We start from the raw sequence: 11,586 nt of genomic DNA, 5'->3' as shown, positions 1-11,586 counted from the left end.
CAAGCTCCATGCGGCATGGGGCCCCCTCTATCTGTACCTCTACATAAATTTTCTCTACATTGGGGTGGGGCAACTGGTATACCTGGCAGTCCGTGAGCTCCGTCGAGTTGCCTTGGTGCGTTGGGCCCCGGGACCTGGGGCTCTTGGGTTGGTCATCTGATGCCTGGTGTCGGGTGTTTATTCTATAACTACAACTATGGTACAATACTATATACAGAGCTAGGTATTCTGAGCATAAAGCAATGCTACACTGAGAGTCTGCAGCTGCTCTTAGCAGCAATCTAATCTCTAGGATCTCTAACACTCTCACTCTCTCCGATACACTGACTGACTGACTCTCTCTCACACACACAGATATGTTGCTGGGCAGAATAAGTTAATAGGCAGGACACGCCTCCTCTTCTCTGTGGAGTCAGCAGAAATCATCAGGAGATGGTCAGGAGATTCTTGGGTATGGGAGGGGTGAAATCTCCTCATCCTCCCCCATTTCATCCGACCATTTCAAGAATCTTTAACATAACTGCAATTTACACATACACTCCAAAAGTTGTTCTCTGCTTACAACCTTGGTTAACATATTTGCAGGTATCTCTCTTCCCAGCATATAACACACTTTTACAATATCATTGAATAAGCAGCTTCTAGAAAAATCTTCACACACATTTCTTCCTTCCAAATGCAAATTGACATTTCTAATTAGGCAGATTTGAACAAACCATTTTTCAGAACTCAAATACACGCTTTCCTTCAAATATCAGGTAAGGAAATAAATAAAGCGTTTTGTGCTACTACTCTCAGCACATTTCATGCTAGGTTTGAAAACTCCACCAGAGTTGCTCGTGACCGCAGTCTTTGCAAACTCTTCAGAAAACCTTTTCGGTGGTACACCCTTGGTTGTTCTCTCAGATCTGCGCAAAACTCTCTGATCCTCTTGTTCTGGTGCTTCCTCCTCTTTAGGAGAATGGGGAGCTAAAGTATATGAAGCTGCTAAGTCTGAGTCAGCGTCAGACTCACCTGAGGCTTTTGTGCTCTGATAATCTGTGCCACCATCTGGAATTACATTGGCATCAGGATTATCACCACCAACAACACTTGCCTCCCTCTTAACTTTCTTTGCCCCTTTTGCACCATCATCACAAATGGGATGATACTGAAAAACACCAACTCTGTCCCATTGTGGATTGTCATCAATACTCCTGGTCAGCCTTATGGTTTTCGTGTCTGTGATCAGAACACGATAAGACCCTTTCTCATAACCTAGGAAAATACCATGTTCTCCACGCTTGCTTAGTTTGTCACCCTGAGAGGTGTGCACCCAAACCTGCGAACCAAAAATTTTAAAATGCTTTACACATGGCTTTCTTCCGTGAAGCATCTCATATGGGGTGCAATTTACACTAGACTGGTACCTCCTGTTATACACGTGACAGAAAAACGAAAGAGCTTCGGCCCAAAAAGGATTGGGCAGCCCTGAATCATGTAACAGTGTTCTGATTCCTTGCTGCAGGGTTTGGTTTACTCTCTCACATAAACCATTCTGCCAGGGTGATCTGGGCATGGCGGTCCTATGCTCAATGCCCTGTTCAGAAAGAAAACTCTCAAACTCTTCTGAACAAAACTCTCCACCCTTGTCTGTGAAAAGGAAACGTACATTCTCATTATGTACATTTCTGAGCCATTTACAAAACTGACGAAACTTGGTAAAGGCTTCAGACTTTTTCTGCAGCACATAGACCCAAACATATTTTGAATAGGAGTCTATCAGAACCATAAAAAACCTTGAATTGCCTCTAGAGAGCGCTAGAGGCCCCACTAAGTCTGCATGAATGACTTCATATGGTTTCTTGGCCTCTCTCCCAGACTCTGTACCTTTGGGAGCTTGCCTTGCCTTACTCTCAGCACAAGAAACACATTTCATATGGTAGGGACATTCTTTCAACTTCATACCCTGAACCATATCAGGCATTTTTGCCACAGCCTGGAAATTCAAATGACCATAAATGCGATGGTAATAATGAATACATTGGTCATGCAACTTCTCATTCTTATCTACAGACAAATTGCAACACTCTTTCTCAGTTGCTTCTGCAGTGCCTGTACCTGAAACAAAAGGCAATTGGTACAATCCATTTACACATTTTGCATACAGAATGAGCTTGCCATCTCTAACAATTTCACAGCGAGATTTAGCAAACACCACCTTAAACCCTTGACGATCAAGCTGGGAAACACTCAACAAATTGTCCTGAATATCAGGTGCATACAGGACATTCTTAATAGTTGCATTCAGGCTCTTTAAGAACACAGTTCCTTGAGCCACACTTGTGAGAACTGTCCCATCTGCTTGATGAATTTCTTTCTCTTGCTTCTCAAGCTGAACAAAGAGATTATTATCTTTGGCCACGTGGTTTGAACAGCTGTAGCACCCTGCTTGTGGTTAACGCTTAGCTGGAATGAAATATTCAACGCAGCAATAGAGAAATTAAAATAATAATTTATTTGTCAGACAAATAAATGAGAGGCACAGTGGTATATGGTTACCAAGCTCTGGCCTGGGCTCCTGCCATTATGGCCAGCACTTATATTCCCTCAGCCCAGGCCTCTTGCTCCTCCTTTGGCTGCCTCTGTCCAATCAGCCTGGTTGAATTTCCTATTGGCTGATTGCTATAACCAATCCTAAAAGATACACCCATTTCCTATTGCCTTTTATGGGATACAAAAAGCTATATATTCTTCTATCTATAAATGACAAATAAGTAGTCATATATCTTACATTTGTCTCAACAAGGAACCTTAATTACCAGCTCACCTCTTGCCCTCCTTGCCTTATTGCCCTCCAAAACAGATGGTTAATAGTTTTAAATTTTTATCTTAGACAGATGTCAGGGATCTTGGGTTCACATTCTCATGCATCATCAATGAAATATCTCCTTTTTGGAGGTCTTTAAACAATGGCCTGACAACCATATATCAGGAGTGCTTGATGGCGTCTCCTGTCTGGCAGGGGGCTGGGCTCATCTGCCCCTCTGGTCTCCTACAGCAATATGACTCTATGAAATAAGATTTTAACATTTCTTTCTTTCTAGATCCTTTGCATAATTATATTTAAGCCAGTATATTGCATACATTATCATAGATAGCTTTTTAGAAGAATAAACCTTCTCAAAGGAAAGGATGGACCAGTTTACAGCCTCAAAATAAAAGCTTCTTCTTCTATTTATACTTCCCTTCTCAGCCAGTTGTTTTCTTTTCCATTTACTCTTGGCCTTTAACCTTAGGAAGATGTGGCTCAAGTTTAAGGCACATGGTTTTATTTTACTGTTTACCAACTATTAATTATGTAGGGTCTGTGTAACCTTGGTCTCAGCCTATAATTCCCTTTGACTTTGAGAATTGTTTTCTGCTATAAATCAGGGGGCCCCCTTGTCCAGGAGGATAAACATCTTGCCAAAGTACTTAGGCAGTTGGTCTTCTGGCATAAAACATTTGAAAATCTTTAAGCTCATTTTAAAATACAGACCCCAATCAAACTATAAGCCTTGATAAAAATGCAGGCTATGATTGGATGCCTCACAGCCAGAGTCGACCACAAAGAAACTCCGCCCACGTTGACTGGAACAGCGAGAGATCAAGGCCTTTGAAGTAGCAGGTGCTTGGGGATTTCTTCCTCCTCCCCCTCTGCTTCTGAAGTTTCCCTTCTTCTTTGAAGACTTCTTGCACTGGAAACTCAAATGGCCTTGTGCTCCACACGAAAAGCACCGCTTCAATTTCAAAGCTTTAACAGCAGCAGTTTCACTTTCACTTTCCCCTGCTGAAGACTCAGGCACATTTTCAAGCACATTTTTAACAGCACAGTTTTCCCGGCTTTCTCTAACAGCCTGTCTGCGATCCCACTCATTCAGAAGCACGCTAGACACATAATCTTCTGTTAGCCGGTCAGAAGGCATTGTGGAAATCTGGGCAGCTACTCCATCATAAGACTCATCTAGGCTATTGATCATCAGCATTGCAAACACAGCCTCTGAAATAGCCAGGTCTCGCTGAACAAGGTCTTGTCTGAGACGCTTTAATTGAGATAGATGGCTAGGCAAATCACCACCCTTCTCCAACTGCAGCCTGCACAGCTTCTTAAAGAAAATCACACTGGAACCAGCATTCTGCCTCAGATGCATATCTCTCAACTTATGCCAAACAGCTTGTGCAGTCTCTTGACCCTCTAAGTTCACCAGCAAGTGGTCTGAAACACTCAAAACAATTGTCCCTCGGGCTTTCATATCTGCAGCATGCCATTCAGCCCAATCATCTGCATCCTCATCGGGAGGGTCATCTTCTATCGTGTGAAATAGCTTTTCCCTCTGTAAAAGCGCTTTCATCTTTACTTGCCAAACTCCATAGTTTTCAGGCGTAAGGAGGGGAAAGGACAGAGCCATCTAGCCAGAATGTGCACAGGCCATGTCTGCTATTACTTAGAGCAAGACACTTCCCTCGTGCAACACAGATAAAGCCTTGACTCCTTCAGCCACTCTCTCTCCCACTCAGAGCGCAATTAACAGGCAAACAGGGATGCTATCTTCTTCCTTTGGCAGTCAGCAACATACCTCCATAAATCAAGCAGCAGCAACAGCAACAGCGGCAGCTTGAATACTCTGCTCCAAAACAGCTCTGCTTCTGGGCACCGCAAATCAGTCCAGCATGCAGCGTCCGTTCCACCGTCCGGCAATCAGCAACAGAAACCTCTGGTGACTGGGACGACTGGGACGCCTGGGATGACTGGAACAACGCCAGGTCAGACGACTGGAACAATGACTGGGCCCATAACCGATGTCAGCATCACCCTAGAGCCAGTGCGCCAACTGGACTCATGTACCTCAACCCCGACTGGGCTGGGCGAGCTGGGTAGCACCGCCAGAGACCTCCTTCCCGCAGGAAACAGCCACAGTGCTGTGGACTCACAGCTTGGAGCTGAGAGCACCGGATTCACTGTCTCAATAATTCAGTCGTTGCGCAGCAGAATTTTGCAGAGTCTTGCAGAGTATAAACCACTCGGAGAGCAGCTCTGTAAAATATCTTCCGTTTATTCTATAACTACAACTATGGTACAATACTATATACAGAGCTAAGTATTCTGAGCATAAAGCAATGCTACACTGAGAGTCTGCAGCTGCTCTTAGCAGCAATCTAATCTCTAGGATCTCTAACACTCTCACTCTCTCCGATACACTGACTGACTGACTCTCTCTCACACACACAGATATGTTGCTGGGCAGAATAAGTTAATAGGCAGGACACGCCTCCTCTTCTCTGTGGAGTCAGCAGAAATCATCAGGAGATGGTCAGGAGATTCTTGGGTATGGGAGGGGTGAAATCTCCTCATCGACGTCTTCAGGTGCAAGGAGAGCCCGGGCGATTTCAAATGTCTCCTCTCCGCAGATGCTGAAGAATATCGCCCTCTTCTTGGCGTCTTCTTCATCGGTGACCCCTTTGGCTTCTAGAAGGAAGGTGAAACGGGAGGCGTACGCTTCCCAGTCTCCAGATTCTTGGTTGAACGGCAAGAAGCTGCTGTTGGTTGCCATTCTGAGTTCCTTGTGTCCCGGAGCTGAAGCCAGGATACACGGTGCGAGGCAGCGGTGCGGCAGGTGGCGGTGCTGTGTGTGGCAGTCAGCTCAGCGGGATCCAACCTTCATCGCCAGTGAAATATACTCAGAGTCGCAAAGTGATTTCATGCTCTTTATTCAGCTCATAGTGGTGAGGAGGAATGAATGAAAGTCCCCCCACAGTATCTGCTTTATATACATTATTTACACAATGGGCTGCACATGATTGGTTAATTCTGGAATTCTACTGTAAGCCAATCAGGTTGTGGATTCACTTATATCTGGAGCATGATTGGGTGGTTCCTGCCAACCAATCATACTGCTGCATTGTTCTTGGACCAATCAGACTGCTGCATTCTGAATCCTATTGTTCTAGGACCAATCAGACTGCTGCAATTTGGATCCTATTGTTCTAGGACCAATCAGACTGCTGCAGTTTGGATCCTATTCAACTCAGTACATAACACCAACGGAGGAATTCATTCCTTGAAGGCTGTAAGCAAAGGGCAGCCGAAGAAACGGCAAAATATCACCACCACCACCACTATGGCAACGTGCTCAGGGAAGGCGTTTTGGGACTTAAAATGTTAAGCAAGGCAACCATTGGGTTGATCTAGGCCAGGCCCATATCCGGTACAGACACTCAGACACCCACTGCCCAGAGACACCCAGAGATGGGCTGATAAGGATTACCAAGGAAGGACAGGGAAGGGTCATGTCCGACTCCTCAGGCCCTGTCTCTAGGCAGAACCTCATGTATCTCTCTGGAACACAGTCTCCAGGCAAAGCAGTTTTTGTCTCTAGGCAGAATCTATTGCATCTATCAAAGTACAGTGGTACCTCGGTTTACATACGCTTCAGGTTACAGACTCTGCTAACCCAGAAATAGTACCTCGGGTTAAGATCTTTGCTTCAGGATGAGAACAGAAATAGTGTGGTGGCAGCAACAGGTAGCCCCATTAGCTAAAGTGGTGCTTCAGGTTAAGAACAGACCTCCGGAACGAATTAAGTACTTAACCCGAGGTACCACTGTATGTCTAATGCTGTAACTTTTGATTGGATAAAGACCTGATTCAAGAATGGATAAAGGGAAGCCTCCCCTGATGGGAAGGGCCGGACTACGGAACTTATTCCTCCGTGCCATTGCTTGCTGCCGGCAAACTTAACTTTCCTCCTTTAATTCTTCATTTGACTGGCCTGACTATTTGCTACACCACCACCCATCTGGCTGGGTTTATTTTTTTCTATTAATTTCTATGTGTGCATGCAGACAATCATTATTACCTCGTATCAAAAATTGGGAGAGGGTCTCTTAGTCCAGCCCTCCAGTGCACACTAGCGGCCAAAATTGTGGAACCTTCTGGACAAAATGTATCTCCGAGGTTTGATGGCTCATGACACCACTTTGTTTTGGAGTAATACCACGGCTTTTTCTGTGGGGATGCATACCCCTAAACATTTTGTGAATTTAACAGGAGAAGAAATTCACTGTATTTATTTTCCCAGATTAGAACTGTATTTATTTCCCCCTGGTGGTGATTTTCTTGAGACAAAATGAAAGTACCCTAAACATTCTTTTTTAGAAAATAAGCACTGAGTTATACCATAAAATCATATATCAACGGAAAGATAATTTAATGAGGAATGTAATGCAATAATTTTTATGAAGGATTACTTATTATAACAGCAGTCATAAAGAAGAAACGTGAAAGCACAGGAAAAATGAGATATGCAGGTTAAATTGCCGTGTTGACCCTTTGCGATAAAATCAATGGGTTTGGGGTTGCAGTTTGGGGACTCGGTTTCTAAAGGGTTCGCCATCACTGCGCTAGAAGGAAAGGAAAGTGGGGGTAGTATAGTACCATCATCATCATTTTTAATTTGTATACCGTCTTTCTACCTTACAATACTCAAGGCGGTTTACAAGCTGAAGAAACAAAAAATGTACATCTTATAACAATCTAATGCAATACAAAAATGTGATAACAAAACCTTAAAATAAGCAACCTACATCAAAAAGTAACATTCAACAATTATTAGTATGGTATAAAATAATAATATAAATATATAAAAGTTTAAACAGAAGTCCACTCAATAGTTACAATAAATAATTTCTAAACTGTAATCAGTAAAACAATGGCAAGCCACACTACATAAAATAAAACAATACAAATTGAGAAGCAGAGACTAGAGGGTGGTTCATATGGAGAGAACCTTTGGCTTACCTTATTTACTTAATATTAGGTTGGCCAAATCCTCAGGACCTTCAGGAAACCCAAATTTCAGATTGCACTGCAGAGAGGGAGTTCTGTGTGTCTTCATTTGTTGCAAATAATAATAACAAGAAGGAGAAGGAGAAGAAGAAGATTTTTATTTATACTCTGCCCCCCCCCCGCCCCGCCCCCGGCCAAGAACGGGCTCAGGGTGGCTAACACCAAATATAAAATGTTGTGACGTGGGGTTTGTGATTTCCGCTCTCTTGACATAATATGCTGGAGACAGTTCTCTAGTAACACTTCTTTATTAAAGCAAACAAGACTAAGACTTGAGGAGGGGAAAGCTACATTTATAGGGACAGGGGACTAGCAAGAAAGGATACATTTTGGAGGGAACAATATCAGGCAATCACAGTCCTGCCTTTTGGAGGGAACCAATAAGACAGAGGATCCAAATACAGCAGCTTAAATGAACCAATAGTAGCTGTACCCTCTGGAACCAAAAGGCAGTTACTTTACCCTAATGCAAATACAGACACTAATAATACAGATATAAAATCCTTTGACTCGATACACAACAATAACCACCACCACCACCACTGTGTCAACGTGCTCAGGGAAGGCGTTTTGGGAGTTAAAATGTTAAGCAAGGCAGCCATTGGGTTGATCTAGGCCAGGCCCATATCCGGTGCAGACACTCAGACACCCACTGCCCAGAGACACCCAGAGACGGGCTGATAAGGATTACCAAGGAAGGACAGGGAAGGGTCATGTCCGACTCCTCAGGCCCTGTCTCTAGGCAGAACCTCATCATGTATCTCTCTGGAACACAGTCTCCAGGCAAAGCAGTTTTTGTCTCTAGGCAGAATCTAATTGTATCTATCAGAGTACAGTGGTACCTCGGTTTACATACGCTTCAGGTTACAGACTCTGCTAACCCAGAAATAGTACCTCGGGTTAAGAACTTTGCTTCAGGATGAGAACAGAAATCGTGTGGTGGCAGCAACAGGTAGCCCCATTAGCTAAAGTGGTGCTTCAGGTTAAGAACAACAGACCTGAAAGGAATTAAGTACTTAACCCGAGGTACCACTGTATGTCTAATGCTTTAACTTTTGATTGCATAAAGACCTGATTCAAGAATGGATAAAGGGAAGCCTCCCCTGTTGGGAAGGGCCGGACTACGGAACTTATTCCTCCGTGCCATTGCTTGCTGCCTGCAAACAATTAAAACTTTCTTCCTTTAATTCTTCATTTGACTGGCCTGACTATTTGCTACACCACCACCCATCTGGCTGGGTTTATTTATTTCTATTAATTTTTAAGTGCGCACGCAGACAATCATTATTGTCTCATATCAAAAATTGGGAGAGGGTCTCTTAGTCCAGCCCTCCAGTGCACACTAGCGGCCAAAATTGTGGGACCTTCTGGACAAAATGTATTTCCGAGGTTTGATGGCTCATGACACCACTTTGTTTTGGAGTAATACCAGTGCTTCTTTTCTCTGTAGGGACGCAGGGGGATGCATACCCCTAAACATTTTGTGAATTTAACAGGAGAAGAAATTCACTGTATTTATTTCCCCCTGGTGGTGATTTTCTTGAGACAAAATGAGAGTACCCTAAACATTCTTTTTTAGAAAAAAAGCACTGAGTTATACCATAAAATCATATATCAACGGAAAGATAATTTAATGAGGAATGTAATGCAATAATTTTTATGAAGGATTATTTATTACAACAGCAGTCATAAAGAAGAAACGTGAAAACACAGGAAAACTGAGATACGCAGGTTAAATTGCCGTGTTGACCCTTTGCGATAAAATCAATGGGTTTGGGGTTGCAGTTTGGGGACTCGGTTTCTAAAGGGTTCGCCATCACTGCGCTAGAAGGAAAGGAAAGTAGGGGGGGGACGTCCCCCCAAAAGCATCTCTGGAAGTGGGAAAGAAAGAAAAACGCGGAGGGGAGAGATGGGATCATTGGGCTTGGCAAGGGTTAAAGGGAACCGAGCTGCCTTCCTAGAGAGGCCAGGAAGCAAGGGGGGGGCAGGTCCTCCCGAGCCAAGGCCCCTCCCTCCCCAGTCCTTTCCTGCTTTGTGTCTCTGCTGCAAAGGCTGCATCAGGTGAGTCTCCTCTCTCTCCCCCCCGAGGGTGCAGTGGGGAGACGGGGGGGGGGGTCCCAGGGCTGCAGCAGGGGAGGGGGCCTGGGGGGGCCTGATCTGCTCCTGCAGGGGGGGGGACCCCAAGTCAGGGAGGAGAGGGTCCTGCCAGGGAGGGGCCAGGTCTGCCACGCTCTCCTTCCTGCAGATCAGAGGATCCCAAACTCATTTGGCCCTCCGCCCCCCCCTTCAGAAAAAATCTCCCTTCTTCGAACAAAGGAGTCCCTGGGACTTTAACTCTGTGTGACATCGCTCAGCCCCATTGCACAACAGAGGAAACATCTGCAAATGGTTTTCCAAAGCTGGAGGAGGAGGTGGACTAGCCCCCCCCCCCCCCAGAAAAAAAGGGTGGGAGAGAAAGACCAGGAATAAAGAGAGGGATCCCAGCCCAGAGTCTGGCTGCTGCATTGGGGACCAGTTTCCCAGTGTCTCCCAGGGCAGCTCCCCACGGAGGCCACTGCAGCAATCCCCTCGCACCCAGAGCAGGGCATCCCAGGACCACATCCTCTCTCTCCCAAAGGGATTGTGGCTGGAAATGGGCGCTGCTACTCCCTGAGCCTCCAGGGACCTTGGCATCAAGGGCTGTGTGTGTGTTAAGCCATCTAGGAGAATAATCATAATAAATTACAGACCTAAATCTCAAAGGAGATGTCTTTGGCCCTGCCCATACCTGGCCCTCAGAGCAAAGAAAAAGGGACCCCACCCCAGGAGTCTGCCTTGAGAATGGCAGAGAGTACAAGTGCAAGTAAAGGAGACGGAAGCAGGGGAGTGGGGGGAGCAACTCCTGAGGACCCCCGGGTGAGGACCAAACATCCATTATTCACAAGATACAAATGACTCCCTTGTCAGTCAGGTCTGACTTCATGCATTGACTGGAAGGCAGGAGAAACCAGCCTGATTCTTCTCCCAGAAATCCCTTCAGTTGCCTCCACATTTTGCATTGCAATCTTTCTTCTAGGAGGGCTAGAGGCTGCTTCCTCTTCCTCTTCCTCCTCCTCCTCCTCCTCCTCCTCTTTCTTCTCCTCTTTCTTCTCCCTTTTAAAAAGGCCCTTTCCACCTGGCCTAGGGGGTGAGGCCCAGACTCACCCAGCCCTACTGTGTTAAATATCTCTTCTGTAGTTGACCTCCTTTGCTCCTTTGCTGCTGCTGCTGCACGGTGAGTGTTGGGGAAGGCCGCTCCCTCCTCAGGCTAATTCCACCTGGCCTAGGGGGCGGGGCCCGAACTCACCTCTGCCACACCTTTAAGGACACTGGTGCTGCAGCAGCAAATGTTAAAAATGTTTTTATATATTTTAAAGTGTTTTAAAGGTGTTTTTACTTCTTACTTTGTTGTACCACCGTGAACAGTGGTTTCTATTTATGTATTTTTATTTTGTTCCGTTTTATTTTGGTTTGGGCTTGGATATTGAGTGGGGTGGGGATTGGTTTTGTTTTGGTATAATTGGTTTTGGTTTGTTTTCTTTTTCTATTTTCTAAATAGAGGCTAGTATGAGGCTTGGGATTCCTACCGTGGAGGGGCGAGGGAGGTATGGCGGTGGAGGCAGATGTCATAGGGGAAGGGGATCGAGATCCGGATATGCTCGTACCCATTCCAATCTGCGCCCCATCCCGAGAGACGAGGG

Source organism: Podarcis liolepis, assembly GCF_965112155.1.
Source record: "Podarcis liolepis genome assembly, chromosome: 4".
Taxonomy (NCBI): Eukaryota; Metazoa; Chordata; class Lepidosauria; order Squamata; family Lacertidae; genus Podarcis; species Podarcis liolepis.
This window is presented reverse-complemented; position numbering follows the sequence as displayed.